This window comes from Nomascus leucogenys, chromosome 3, assembly GCF_006542625.1.
Source record: "Nomascus leucogenys isolate Asia chromosome 3, Asia_NLE_v1, whole genome shotgun sequence".
Classification (NCBI taxonomy): Eukaryota; Metazoa; Chordata; class Mammalia; order Primates; family Hylobatidae; genus Nomascus; species Nomascus leucogenys.
This window is the reverse complement of record NC_044383.1, coordinates 75,628,468-75,644,888: the sequence shown is the minus strand read 5'-3', so window position 1 is coordinate 75,644,888 and position 16,421 is coordinate 75,628,468.

The following is a 16,421-nucleotide window of genomic DNA, read 5'->3' as shown; positions in this document are numbered from 1 at the left end:
AACACTGAAACTGTGGGAAGGTCTGATTTCAGAATATATGAAATTCTTCCCAAGAAAACTCAGTCTGCACTTTATCCTTGACATTTTCACCAAAAGAACAGATGAGGGCTGGGCGCAGTGGCTCACGCCTGGAATCCCAGCACTTTGGGAGGCGGAGGCAGGCGGATCACCTGAGGTCAGGAGTTTGAGACCAGCCTGGCCAACATGGCAAAACCCCGTCTCTACTAAAAATACAAAAAATTAGCTGGGTGTGGTGGCACACACCTGTAATCCCGGCTACTCAGGAGGCTGAGGCCAGAGAATTGCTTGAACCTGGGAGGCGGAGGTTACGGTCAGCCAAGATTATGCCACTGCACTCCAGCCTGGGCGACAGAGTGAGACTCTGTCTCAAAAAAAAAAAAAAAAAAATCCAGGGTGAGATAAACAGCTAGTTTAATTTTCTGGATGTTCCTTCTTAATAATAAAATAATACAAGAAATAAGACAGCATTTAAAAACAACATTGTGAATAATAATGTATGACTACATGAGTCAGTAATCTGGGCCATTTGTACACCTGGGATTCAAGTTACTGCTTATCTTAAGGCCATAGTGTCCAAGAATAATGACATCTTTCGTTTTCCACAATACTATTCTGCTCCTGTCTATTTATTGCATGTCATGTACACATGCCACATGAATATGGGCATCTAAAGAGTGGGAATATGTAGTCATATCTGTCATATCTGTGTTCTGGGAAAGTTACCTTTTCATAAACTATTACCAGATACAGCTGACAACTTTCATCGAGGTATGATTCACATGCACTAAAATGCACAGATCTTAAGTGTATATTTCCATTCGTTTTGACAAATGTGTGTACCCATTAGCCCACAATCTACAGAGATAGAACATTGTTGGCACCTCATAAAGTTCTTCCATGCCCCAGATTAATCCTTATAATCACCTTCCCTTACTTCACAACTACTGTTCTGAGATCCATCACCATTAGATTGGTTTTATCATTTCTAAAACTTCATATAAATGGAATCATGAGGTATGTACTCTTTTATGTCTGGCTTTTATTCACTCCACATAGCATTTTTTAGATTAATTCATGTTGTTGCACATATCAGTTGCTCATTCCGATTTGCTGCTGAGCAGTATTCCATTGTATGAATAACCAGAATTTCTTTATCCATTCTTCTGTTGATGGACATTTAGGTTGTTTCCAGTTTGGAGAAATAAATCTTCTTATAATAAATTATTTAAAATGATTTTAAAATAATAAATGTATTTATAAATAAAGCTTCTACAAATATTTGTATACAAGAGTTTGCGTAAACATATGCTCTTATTTCTCCTGGTATGTACCTAGGAGCAGAATTATTAGATATTAACTAGGTTGGTGAATTTTTTTTAAGAAAGCATTTTATTGACATATAATTCACATGCCATACAATTTGCTTATCTAAAGTGTACAATTCAATGATTTTTAATATATTCACAGAGTCATGTAACCATTACTGCAATGAATTTTAGGATATTTTCATCATCCCAAAAAGAAACCGCCTGTCCTTTCAGCCCCAATTTCCACATTCCTCCCCTCCCCTAGCCTTAAGTAACCATTAATTTACTTTCTGTTTCTATAAATTTGCCTATTCTGTACACTTCATATAAATGGAATCATGCAATGTATGGTCTTTTGTGACTGATTTATTTTACCTTGTGTAAGTTTTCAAGGTTCATCCACATCGTGGCATGTATCAATACTTTATTCCTTTTTAATTGCCAAATAATATTCCATTGTATGAATTTACCACATGTTATTTATGACATTTGGGTTGTTTTCATTTTTGGCTATTATGAATCATGCTGCCATGAACATTTGTGTACATGTTTTTGTGTAGACATATTTTTTCATTTCTTCTGGGAATAAACCTAAGAGTGGAATTGCTGGCTCATATGGTAACTCTATATTTAACTTTTTGAGGAACAGACTGTTTGCTAAAGTGTGGGCACCATTTTACATTCCTACAAGCAATTGATGAGGCTTCCAATTTATCTGAGTCTTCATCAACACTTACTACTGTCTGTCTTTTATTTTAGCCACTCTAATGGGTATGAAGTGGTAGCTCATTGTGGTTTCAATTTGCATTTCCCTGATTGTTAATGATGTTGAGCATCTTCTCATAAGCTTATCGGCTGTTTGTATATTTTCTTTGGAGAAATGTCTATTCGGATTGCCCATTTTTAAGTTTGGTTATCTTTAATTATTGGGTTGTAGGGGTTCTTTATGTATTCTAGATACAATTATCAGATATTTATCAGATATATGCTTTGTAAATATTTTCTCCCAGTCAGCTGGTTGTCTTTTCACTTTCTTGATGGTGTCTGTTGAAGCAACAAAATTTTAAATTTCAGTAAAGTCCAGCTTATCTGCTGTTTCTTTGGTTGATTGTGCTTTTGGTGTCATACCTAAGTCAGGCGTACATTTAATCTTATAAAATCCTGAAGGTGTTATGTGAGTTGTGCATGTCTTAGCACAGAAACATGCTCACCAAAGATAGTTACTCGTGAATGAAGCTCAGGGGTAGTGAATATACAACTAGAGCCTTTGTGAGGTTCAAGTGAAGAATTTGTGGAAGAAGTTGCCAAGATGAAGCAAAAAAATACAAGTTCATGCAGTTTTTAAAAGTTGTCTACCAATTGCAATCAAATGAAGAAAATAGGCTTGGTTTGAAAATTCATGTTTACAATCTGTAGACAAGTTGCTCCTGGTGGGCTGTTGATGTCTCCATTTTACAGTGGAGAAAATTCCTGGACTCTGTTTCCTTATGTATAAAATGGAGGTGCTGACTCCTACCTTGCCTAACTCACAGAGTTGTTGTGAGAAGCAAATGAGCGAATGCACGGGAATGCATCTGCCAGCTTAAAGTCCTGTAAAAGTGCAAAGTGGTGGTGTTGTCTATGATAAATTCACACAGTTTTCCCTTAAGCAACTGTTGTAGAACTTCATCTTAGTCTGTTCAGGCTGCTGTAACAGAATACCATCAACTGGGTGCCTTAAACAATGAACACTTGTTTCTCATAGTCCTGGAGGCTAGGAGTCCAAGATCAAGGCCCTGGCTGATTCAGTGTGTGGTGAAGGCTTTCTTCTTGGTTAGCAATATTCTCACTTGGAGGCAAGCAGAGAGAGATCATCTCTCTCATGTCTCTTCTTATAAGGACATCAATCTCACCTGTGAGGACTCCAGCGTCATGACTTAATCACCTCCCAAAGGGCCCTGCCTCCAAATACCATTACATTGAGAATTTGGGTTTCAGCCTAGAATTTGGTTGGGGGCAGACACAAACATTCAGCCCACTGCAAACATTTTACCTATGTAATGCATGATTCTAAGCATTTTACATTTATTAACTTGTTTCCCTCCTTAAGAAGTATTATTGCTATCATTCCAGTTTCACAATGAAGAACTTGAGGCGTGGACAGGTTTCCCTCCCAGAGTCCACGCAAGTATAAATGGCCAAGCTGGGATTTGAACACAGATAGAACTGGCTGGAGTCTGAGCTGCTACTATTGTGCTGTCTGTCTTTCTAAGAAGATGTTGTTGTACCTCTGAGTAGCATCCCTACGTTATAGTAACTCTCTACATCCACAGCCTTTGCTTACTTGTGGGAGAGTTGCTATCTTCAAATTCTTTGGAGTGTTACCCATTAGAAATAACAGAAGATGCTGAAACTTTGTATAAAATGTTAATGATTTTCCATTTTGGTCTTCTAGAGGTTTGTAATGAGATGGCTGGATAAGCCACATGCTTCGTGCACACTATAACAATCTTTGTATTTATGGGACAACTAGAACCACCAACCTGATAGAACAGATCTCATGAGCTCCTGTATGAGGCTGTCTTTCCAGGACATGCAACATGGTGTCCAACTGAGGTGGGAAATGCCCTTTGGCTTTGATTGCTAAGAAGGAAGCATTCCCATATCCAAGGTCAATCTCTGTCCTCACCGCCTGGACAGCTTGGCCTTGCTCCTTATAGACTTCTCTGGTGCCTCAGGCTTTGCCTCCTTTTGCCTGAGAGGCTGTGGTAACCAGGCTGGAGAGGTACCTTGCATGACTGGGTGGGGACACATGGGGATGGAGAGAGCACTATTTCTTTCTTTTCTATTTTAAAACAACTAGTTAACACCTGTAAATTGACCAGAAAGCAAAACATTTTTTAAGCAAAATAATTCTGGTTTTCTAAAAGTTGCATGTCCCGATTACTGAGGTTTCAGAGCATGAGCTGTGGAAATTCTAAATTTGGTGAAATTTCACTCAGCAACTCCAGAAACTACTGAATATTCAACTCAAGAAGAACCAACTGAGAAAACCACCTGCATTGCCAACTTTAGCATTTTCTACAGAACAATTAGAAGCAGAAGTCACAGCCCCAAAGACCACATCACTAGAGATCGGCTGGCTCCATCTCCAGCATTGACTGAAAGGGACAGGAAATTACCAGTTGTACCTCAAAGGCACTAATAAAAAACAAGAAGCTCCTACAACTTTATAGCCACTTGAGAAAAGCAAACAAAACTGAATAACCCATCCGAATGAGTTTTCTGTTGGCAAATGAGGTAGATTAACTTAGGGGAGCCCCAACATCCATCCCACCTGAAATAGTCATGATTCTGAAAGATGCCTAAGGTAAGTTCATGCCACCAACGATCAGCTGCAACCCCTGCAAACCTGTGATTTATATTCACAACCAAGCTGCCCTGGATGTTCTCCTAGGCCCAGGTTATGGAGCAAGATTCATGGTGACTTTAGAGCCCCTAGGGAAAGCATAACCTAGGGAAAGCCTAGCCCTAAGCCTCATGGGGCAGAAATCCACAAAAATTAGTTCCACTGGTTCATAAAGAGCCTGTGTTTTCTCTTTTCCTTAAAGCAAAGAACCAAATAATCTGAAAAAAAAAAAAAAAAAAAAAAAAGATGAATGAAAACACTCTGAAGCTTATTATTTTGTTTTCATTTTTCAATAGATTAAAAGAGAGTGGAATTTATATTAACCTATTTTTAGAAATTATATGCCATCAAAGTTACTCTGTGAGTCAAGACAATCACATGCTGAAAAAAGTTAAATAGCAATACATTAAATCGCACAACTTATATTGTGTTATGATGTTCTTTCCTATTGTATCTTTACCCATGAGTTCAATTTAAGTGTGTTGTGTATTTTATTATAAAATTAAATGACACTCTTTCTTTTCTTCAAGAGTTGACAGTTCTTAATGTGGCTTCTCATTCAAAGAATTTATTCTTGTCATCCCCCCAAGCCTCTAATTCATTCCAATGAATCAGCTCCTCTAATTAGCAGGGAAGATTCTGGAATTAATTAACTAAAAGATCTGAGTTGTCATCAAAATGTCTTTTTAGGCAACATGGTAAATAAGGAGAATGTATCACAAATAAAATCATTTTACAGATCAGCCATTTCAGGAAGGGGCAGGAGAGAACAGAGCTCACAAAAAAGCCCAGGCCTGGGATCAAAAGCACAGGTTTTCCTATCTATTAATCATGTGTCCTGGGGCAAACGACTTCATGTTTCTGGGCCTCAGGTGCTTCCTCAAGGAGGTGGAGGTAGTAACCTGCTATGCCTACTTCAAGGGCTTGTTCTTGGGGCCAAATGAAATCACTGATGTGAAAATGTTTTGTAAATGCCAAAGCACCATTCAATTGCAAACTATTATTATTCCAAGGCAGTTGGATTTGCTGGGGGGCACAACAAAAGAAGTCCTTGCATTTTGTATTCAGTCCTCAGACAACATGCTGAGGGGACCCCATTTCCACACGACTCTTCCATCCTAGCAACCCCCATGAAGAGCTCCTCACTGCCACCGTGGCTTTAAGCCTAATTGATCTCATGGCACTTCCTCTTTTCACCACCACATCTACCCCTGGTGACTTCCCTGAAACCTGACAAGCATATCAAATTTGATCAAAAAGAAGCCTGGGGACTTCTTTTGAGTCTGTATTTGAGCCTAGAAGCCTATGGATTTCAATCAAAGGCAGGCTTGGAAATGAAGAAAAGGTTGGCTTAAACAATTTTACTATGATTCCAGCAGAGGGACACACGACTGCACTTTCCCACAGGACATGAATTTTAATTTAAAGGTTTACAATATGAATACGAAGAGCCCGCCTGCCCGCCTGCCCGCCTGCCTGCCTGCCTGCCTTCCTTTTTCTGTCAAATCATGGTAGTCATGATTTTAATGTCCCTTGGTGGAGAAAGTACATGGCTGAAGGCCATTACAAATTCAGCTATGCTTCCAAAATGAGTTTGTGTCTATTGATCACAAGAGCCACTAGGGCTTTTGGAAACAGCAGTCAAGGCATGTTATATATTCTTACTGACTCTAAATTGATAGTTCATATTTATAACCTCTAATTTAAACTGGAGATTACATTTTAAAAACCACTTACGGCTCCTGGTGGAAAGAGCTAGCAAAAGTAAGAAGTAGGGGTTGCGTCATTGGAAGGAGACTAAAGTGCCCAACTTCCCAAGAAGGATTTTGGTCAAGTATTTAATGGATTGCTCAGAGAATCACCAGATAATTGGTCTGAGTAGTTGTAAGACATTTATTATTTGTGGGTTTTTTTGAGCCAGGCCTTTAAGCAGGAGACGTTTATTATTTGATCAACAATGAAGAATAGGCTGGGTGTGGTGGCTCATGCCTGTAATCCCAGCACTTTGGGAGTCCAAGGAGGGCGGATCACCTGAGGTCAGGAATTCAAGACCAGCCTGGCCAATGTGGTAAAACCCCGTCTCTACTAAAAATACAAAAAAATTAGCCAAGTGTGGTGGTGGGCGCCTGTAATCCCAGCTACTTGGGAGGCTGAGGCAGGAGAATCGCTTGAACCCGGGAGGTGGAGGTTGCAGTAAGCCGAGATCATGCCATTGCACTCCAGCCTGGGTAACAATAGCGAAACTCTGTTTCAAAAACAAAAAATGGTGAGAAATAAGAACTCAAAAAGAAATGTAATTTTTCATCCAATAGTGTACGAAGTGTTATGCTAGGTGTTGACTGTAATAAAAAGATGAATAAAATACAGTGATGCCATTTAGGTTGTCCTTTGAGAAAGAGGACTAACAAGGTATATGTGAAACAGTAGCCAAACATTTTAGGCAGCAAATAATTAAACCCTAAAGTCATGTGGTACAGAATAAATACCACTGGTACATGGACAAAGAGAGCTCCCAGTGAGCTACTGTGGTCAGGAGAGGTTATTTTATGGAGGAGATGAGCTTCACATAATGGTTTGGGTTTAGATAGACTTTTCAAGGTGAGAAAAATTGGGGCAATTATGGTATTGGGTTTTTAAAAATGAAATCAATGCTAATCAGAAATACTTTTTGTTTCAACCCTTGTTGAAGTTTTTCCTAAAATGTATGAATATATGGACATCTGAAATCGTTTCCTATATTTTGAAAATACTTCAGAATTAAACTCAGAAAAAATTTAAATGTATTTATGCATTTCCTTTTTAGGAAATAAAAGCTTTAGGCATTTGATAGGTTAATTTATTCATTCATTAAATATTTATTGAACACCTACTGTAAGCCAGGCAAGGTTCTAAGTGGTGAGCAAAATAAATATGTCTCATTGATTATTAAAACCTTGGGGAGATCAACAATAAAAAAGTAGTTACACATGCTTCAAAGGAAAAGAACAAATTGAAGTGACAGCAAATAACAGATGTAAAATCTACTTAGGTAGAACAGTCAGGGAGAGCTTTGGTTGAGATTTAAAGAATGAGCAAAGCCAAGCCAGCAAAGTGGGGAGCAGAGCTCCAGGCAGGCCCCCAGGACTAGTTTGAGGTGCCCAGGTATAGCATCATATGTAGGTTGTATGTATATGTATATAAAATCATATACATTATATATGCTATATATCCTACTTTATTTGCTTATTTATTTCAAGGAATTGCTTATGTGATTTTAGGAGCTGGCAAGTGTGAAATTTGCAGGCCAGGCCAGTAGGCTACAACTCTTGGACTATTGCTGTAGTCCTTTTTTTTTTTTTGAGACAGAGTCTCGCTGTCTTGCCCAGGCTGGAGTGCAGTGGCACTATCTCGGCTCACTGCAAGCTCTGCCTCCTGGGTTCACACCATTCTCCTGCCTCAGCCTCCCGAGTAGCTGGGACTACAGGCGCCCACCACCACGCCTGGCTAATTTTTTGTATTTTTAGTAGAGACAGGGTTTCATGGTGTTAGCCAGGACGGTCTCGATCTCCTGACCTCATGATCCACCCACCTCGGCATCCCATAGTGCTGGGATTACAGGCGTGAGCCACCCTTCCCGGCTATCGCTGTAGTCTTAAGGCAGAATTTCCTCTTCCAGGAAACCTCAGTTTTGTTGCGTTTAAGGCTTTCGAACTGATTGGCTAAGGCCCACACACATAATTGAGGGTAATCTCCTTCTACCTAAAGTCAACTGATTGTAGATGCTAACCACATCTCCACAATACTTTCACAGCTAGATCCAGGTTAGTGTTTGATGAAATAACTGGGTGCTATGACCTAGCCCAGTCGACACATTAAACCAACCATCCCAGCAGGAAACCATCACATCTAGCACAGTGTCTGGAGTACTGTGAGATAAGACAAGAAAGTCAGACAAATTTGGGAAGTTGGGTAGAGGTCTTGAGGCTAAGATAGAGTTTAGCTTTTATTCCAAGTGCATTGGGAAACCACAGAAATGTATCAGCAGGGAATGGAGATTCATGCATCTTAGAGCCTATTTTTCATTCTCTTAATCAGTGGGACCCAAATTAAAAAATAAGCCACTCTGGCTACTCTCTGGAGAATAAAATAAAGAGTGCATTTTGGGGATAATAAAATAGGGAGCCTAGTCAAGATCTAGTGGAGAGGCAGAAACCAGTGGAGTGACTTCAATAGAGAACATTTGATAGAAGGAGTTGTTAACTATGCACAAGGTGGATAACTTTTAAAAGGTGTAGAAGAGGGAGCAACTGCAGAGAACACCTGTCGGGCTGAGAGAAGAACAAGGAAGGAACTTGGAAATCTAGAGGAGGTCCTGTAAGGTCTGTGATCAATGCTCTGATGAGAAGGTGTGCCTCCTGCAGGAACACGCTATTCACCACTGCGGGGAAGAAGAAACTTGCAGGGGGCTGCTTGCTGGAGCCATAAGGACCTCAGCTGCTTTGAAGAACACCACAGGAAATAGCTGCACACTGTGCCCCTTCCTGCCACTTAAAAAAAAAAATAGAAAAAAAGATTCTTTTCTCCCTCTTCCAGCCTTGTAGACTTCATCCTGCACCCTCTACTGGCAGAACCTAGCATTGTATTGACCGGCAAAGTAGAAATGCGGTTTACAGAGTCAGTTCAAGTATTATATAGTAGGGCAAAGAAAGGTGGGCTTGAGGATAAGAGCAAATAAGTGGATAACTGGCACTGGGATCAAGGGTGGACTTGGTGGCCAGGTGTGGTGGCTCATGTCTGTAATCCTAGCACTTTGAGAGGTCAAAGTAGGAGGACTGCTTGAGACTAGGAATTCAAGACCAGCCTGGGCAACATAGTGAGACCCTGTCTCTACAAAAAATATAACAAATTAGCTGGGCATGAAGGTGCGTGCTTATAGTCCCAGCTACTCAGGAGGCCAAAGTGGGAGAATTGCTTAAGCCCAGGAGATTGAGGCTGCAGTGAGTGGTGATCACACCACTGCACTCCAGCCTGGACCCTGCCTCAAAAAACAAAAATAAAAATGAAAATAAATAAATAAAAAGGGTGGACTTGGAGTTGAAGCTTTTAGGAAGCTATTGCAGTGGTCAAGGGGAGAGTTGATGGGGACTGGATGAGAGTGGTGGCAACATAGTTGGAGAAATAGACTTATTTTATCTATTGGAGGTAGGTGCTCAAAAATGTTAAGTTGACATCTTTAATTATTCATTAGAAGAGAATATTGAAAATATGAAAATTCCATGGTATGACTTAGGCTCTTAACATTACACAAATAATTCCAAACATGAAGTCATAGTGGCAGTATTTATTAATTTACTTATTTGTGTAGGGAAATAAAAAAGTTTAAATAAATGGAGAGATATTCCATTTTCATGGATAGAAAGACTCAATATTTTTAAGATGTCAGTTCTTCCCAACTTTGTAGATTCATTGCAATTCCGATCAAAGTCTCAGTGAGTTACTTTGTGAATATTGACAGATTCTAAACATTTATACAGAAACAAAAAAATAGAATGGTCAATACAATATCAAGGAAGAAGAACAAAATTGGACTACATATACTACTCAACTTAAAGACTTGTTATAAAGTACAGTAATTAAGACAGTGTAGTATTGGTGAAAGAGTAGACAATAGATCAATGGAATGAAATCGAGAACCTAGAAATAGACACAAATATATTAAACTGATCTTTGATAAAGGATCAAAGGCAATTCAATGGAGAAAGGATAGTTTTTTTTCCAACAAATGGTGCTGGAATAAGTGGACCGCCACATGCAAAAAAAAAAAAAAATCTAGACATGGAAGGTATCTGGAAGAAAATGGTGGATAGGAGGCAGGATCACATTGCAGCTCTCACTTGGACAGACAGAGCAGCCTGTGGAGACTTGCGCTGTGGAAATTTTGCTCCAAGATCTACTGCAGGAATATACCAGTAGAGCTGAGAATCCACGAACCCTTTGAAGGAAGTGGATTGCTCTTGCAAGACCTAGGAGAGAGTCCAAATACTGCAAGTGCCCATACTGTGAAGATGGGAAAGGGGAATTGTCCACCCACAAACACACAACCTCACTGGGGAACCTGAAGGTCCAGATCACAGAAAAAGGATTTGACTTTACCTGGAGCTGAGACAATTTAGGGAGCCAAGCGAAATACAAGGGTAGAGGAAGCAGTAGGAAAAGCCCTGTGGGCTCTCTGGGTCCCAGGGAAGCCATTTCTGCCTTGTCTCACAGGGGTCCTTGGGGAGGGCTGCCAGAGGAACTGGGAAAATATCACAGGGAGAAGGAAAACTCCCGCTGAACTTTACAACAATTCCAACCAAACATGAAGTTTCTTGGCCAGAACTTGGGGGAGGACATGAATCCGGTGTGCAGATCCCACAGGTGGGGAGGCAGGAAAGCCCTGTTTGCTTTCTCAGCCAGGAGGCTGGTACCCTGGGGCAAGTTCTCAGCCCTGTTCGCCCACTTCCTAAAAACAAACTCGGTGCTGTTGGAGTGGGGGCATGGTGGGAGTGAGACCAGCCTTTTGGGTTGCACGGGAGCTGGGTGAGGCCTGTAACTGCCGGCTTTCACCTGCTTCCCTGACAACCTGCATGACACAGCAGAGGCAGTCATAATCCTCCTGAGAACATAACTCCATTGACCTGGGAACCACATCCCCATCTCCCACAGCAGCTGCAGCAAGCCCCGCCCAAGGAGAGTCTGAGCTCAAACATGCCTAAACCTACCCCTTCCTGATGGGCCTTCCCTCCCCACCCTGGAAGCCAAAGACAAAGGTTATATTCTCTTGGGAGTTCCAGGGCCTCACCCATCACCTGGTCCTCCCCTATACTGCCATAGCTAATGCTCTCTTGAAAGTTCCACCTCCTGGCAGGAGGCCAACCACCACAAAACTACGACAAGTGCATTAAACAACTACAACTAAGGACCCTCACAGAGTCCATTTCACTCCCCTGCCACCTCCAATGGAGCAGGTCCTGGTATCCATGGCTGAGAGACCTGAAGACAGTTCACATCACAGAACTCTGTGCAGACACCCCCCAGTACCAGCCCAAAGCCTGGTAGCCCTGCTGGATGGCTAGATTCAGAAGAGAGTAACAATCACTGTAGTTCTGCTCTCAGGAAGCCGCATCCCTAGGAAAAGGGGGAGAGTGCTACATCAAAGGAGCACCCCGTGGGACAAAAGAATCTGAACAGCAGCCTTGAGCCTCAAATCTTCCCTCTGACAGAGGCTACCAAAATGAGAAGGAACCAGAAAAACAATTCCGGTAATATGACAAAACAAGGTTCTTTAACATCCCCCGTTAAAAAAAATCACACTAGCCCACCAGCAATGGACCCAAACCAAGAAGAAATCCCTGAATTGCCAGAAAGAGAATTCAGAAGGTTGATTATTAGGAGGCACCAGAAAAGGTGAAGTCCAACTTAAGAAAATCAAAAAGATGATACAAGATATGAGGGGAAAAATCTTCAGTGAAGTGGATACCATAAATAAAAAAAATCACAACTTCAGGAAATAAAGGACACACTTAGAGAAATGCAAAATGCCCTGGAAAGCCTCAGCAATAGAATTGAACAGGCAGAAGAAAGAACTTCAGAGCTCGAAGCCAAGGTTTTCAAAATAACCCAATCCAATGAAGACAAAGAAAAAAGAATTTTAAAAACTGAACAAAGGCTTCCAAGAAGTTTGGGATTATGTTAAATGACCAAATCTGAGAATAATTGACATTCCTGAGGAAAAGGAGAAATCTAAAAGTTTTGAGAACATATTTGGGGAAATAATTGAGGAGAACTTCCCCGGCCTTGCTAGAGATCTAGACATCCAAATACAAGAAGCTCAAAGAACACCTAGGAAATTCATCACAGAAAGATCATCGCAGAGGCACATAGTCATCAGGTTGTCTAAAGTCAAGATGAGGGAAAGAATCTTAAGAGCTGTGAGGCAAAAGCAGCACCAGGTAACCGATAAAGGAAAACCTATCAGATTAACAGCAGATTTCTCAGCAGAAACTCTACAAGCTAGAATGGATTGGGGCCCTATCTTCAGCCTCCTTAAACAAAACAATTATCAGCCAAGAATTTTGTATCCAGTGAAACTAAGCTTCATAAATGAAGGAAAGAGACAGTCTTTTTCAGACAAACAAATGCTGACAGAATTCACCACTACCAAGCCAGCACTACAAGAACTGCTAAAAGGAGCTCTAAATATTGAAACGAATCCTGGAAACACATCAAAACAGAACCTCTTTAAAGCATGAATCTCACAGGACCTATAAAGCAATACAATAAATACATAAATAAATAAACCAAGGTATTCAGGCAACAAATAGCACAATGAATAAAATAGTACCTCACATCTCAATACTAACTGAGCCTAAAGGCTCCATTTAAAAGATACAGAATTGCAGAATGGATAAAAATTCATCAACCAAGTATTTGCTGCCTTCAAGAGCCTCACTTGCTCACGCCTTTAATCCCAGCACTTTGGGAGGCCGAGGCAAGTGGATCACAAGGCCAGGAGTTTGAGACCAGCCTGACCAACATGGTGAAACCCTGTCTCTACTAAAAATACAAAAATTAGCCAGCATGGTGGCAGGCACCTGTAATCCCAGCTACTCAGGAGGCTGAGGCAGGAGAATCGCTTGAACCCGGGAGGCAGAGGTTGCAGTGAGCTGAGATCGTGCTACTGCACTCCACTCCAGCCTGGGTGACAGAGTGAGACTCCGTCTCAAAAAAAAAAGCCTCACTTAACACATAAGGACTCACATAAACTTAAGGTAAAGGGGTGTAAAAAGACATTTCATGCAAATTGACATCAAAAGCAAGCAGGAGTAGCTATTCTCATATCAGACAAAACAAACTTCAAAGCAACAGCAGTTAAAAAAGACAAAGAGGGACATTACATAATGATAAACAGCCTTGTCCAGCAAGAAAATATCACAATTCTAAATATATATGCACCTAACACGGGAGCTCCCAAATTTATAGAACAATGACTACTAGACCTAAGAAATGAGATAGACAGCAACATAATAATAGTGGGGGACTGCAAAACTCCACTGACAGTGAGAGGTGACAGCGTGCTGGCAGTCCTCACAGCCCTCACTCACTCTCGGTGCCTACTCTGCCTGGGGTCCCACTTTGGCAGCACTTGAGGAGCCCTTCAGCCTGCTGTTGCACTGTGGGAGCCCCTTTCTGGGCTGGCCAAGGCCACAGCCGGCTCCCTCAGCTTGCGGGGAGGTGTGGAGGGAGAGGCACGGGCAGGAACCGGGGCTATGTGCAGTGCCTGCGGGCCAGCTGGAGTTCCAGGTGGGCGTGGGCTCAGCGGACCCTGCACTTGGAGTGGCTGGCCAGCCCCACCGGCCCCAGGCAGTGAGGGGCTTAGCACCTAGGCCAGCAGCTGCTGTGCTCAATTTCTCGCCAGGTCTTAGCTGCCTTCCCGCGGGGCAGGGCTTGGGACCTGCAGCCTGCCATGCCTGAGCCTCCCCCTCCCTGCCGTGGGCTCCTGTGCGGCCCGAGCCTCCCCAACAAGTGCCGCCCCCTGCTCCATGGTGCCCAGTCCCATCGACCACCCAAGGGCTGAGGAGTGTGGGCGCATGGCGTGGGACTGGCAGGCAGCTCCACCTGCAGCCCCGGTGCGGGATCCACTGGGTGAAGCCAGCTGGGCTCCTGAGTCTGGTGGGGACGTGGAGAACCTTTATGTCTAGTTCAGGGATTGTAAATACACCAATCGGCACTCTGTATCTAGCTCAAGGTTTGTAAACACACCAATCAGCACCCTGTGTCTAGCTCAGGGTTTGTGAATGCACCAATTGACACTCTGTATCTAGCTACTCTGGTGGGGACTTGGAGAACCTTTGTGTGGACACTCTGTATGTAGCTAATCTAGTGGGGATGTGGAGAACTTTTGTGTCTAGCTCAGGGATTGTAAACACACCAATCAGCACCCTGTCAAAACAGACCACTCGGGTCTCTGTAAAATGGACCAATTGGCAGGATGTGGGTGGGCCCAGATAAGAGAATAAAAGCAGGCTGCCTGAGCCAGCAGTGGCAACCCGCTCAGGTCCCCTTCCACACTGTGGAAGCTTCGTTCTTTTGCTCTTTGCAATAAATCTTGCTACTGCTCACTCTTTGGGTCCACACTGCCTTTATGAGCTGTAACACTCACTGTGAAGGTCTGCAGCTTCACTCCTGAAGCCAGCAAGACCACGAACCCACTGGGAGGAACAACTCCAGACGTGCCACCTTAAGAGCTGTAACACTCACCGCGAAGGTCTGCAGCTTCACTCCTGAGCCAGTGAGACCACGAACTCCACCAGAAGGAAGAAACTCCGAACACATCCGAACATCAGAAGGAAGAAACTCCGGACACACCGCCTTTAAGAACTGTAACACTCACTGCGAGGGTCTGTGGCTTCATTCTTGAAGTCAGTGAGACCAAGAACCCACCAATTCCGGACACGACAGCACTCAATAGGTCATTAGACAGAAAGTCAACAAAGAAACAATAGATTTAAACTATATCCTAGAACAAAATGGGCTTAATGGATATTCTACCCAACAACTGCAGAATACACATTCTATTCATGAGCACATGAAACATTCTCCAAGATAGACTATATGATAGACCACAAAGCAACTTTCAACAAATTTAAGAAAATTGAAATTATATCAAGTACTCTCTCAGACCACAGTGGAATAATATTGGAAATCAACTCCAAAAGGAACCTTCAAAACCATGCAAATACATGGAAATTAAATAACCTGCTTCTGAATGATCATTGGGTCAACAAGGAAATCAAAATGGAAATTTAAAAATTCTTTGAACTGAATGATAATAGTGACACAACTTATTAAAACCTCTGGGATACAGCAAAGGCAGTGGTAAGAGGAAACTTCACAGCCTTAAATGCCTACATCAAAGAGTCTGAAGGAGCACAAATAGACAATTTAATCACACCTCAAGGAACTAGAGAAACAAGAACAAACCAAACCCAAACCCAGCAGAAGAAAAGAAATAACCAAGATCAGAGCAGAACTGAATGAAATGGAAACGAACAAAAATAAAAAGATAAATGAAACAAAAAGCTGATTCTTTGAAAAGATAAATAAAATTGATAGATCATTAGCAAGATTAACCAAGAAAAGAAGAGAGAAGATCCAAATAAGCTCAATTAGAAACAAAATGGGAGATATTACAACTGATACCACAGAAATACAAAACATCATTCAAGGCTACTATGAACATCTTTGCACTCATAAACTAGAAAACCTAGAGGAGATGTATAAATTCCTGGAAAGATACAACCCTCCTAGCTTAAATCAGGAAGAATTAGAAACCCTGAACAGACCAATAACAAGAAGGGGGATTGAATTGGCAACAAAAAAAAAATACCAACAAAAACAAGCCCAGGTCCAGACGGATTCACAGCTGAAGTCTACCAGACATTCGAAGAAGAATTGGTACCAACCCTATTGACATTATTCCACAAGATAGAGAAAGAGGGAATAATCCCTAAATCATTCTATGAAGCTAGTATCACCCTAATATCAAAACCAGGAAAGGACATAACAAAAAAGCAAACTACGCACCAATATCCCTGATGAACATAAACACAAAAATCCTTAACAAAATACTAGCTAACCAAATCTAACAGCATATCGAAAAGATAATCCACCATAAACAAGTGGGT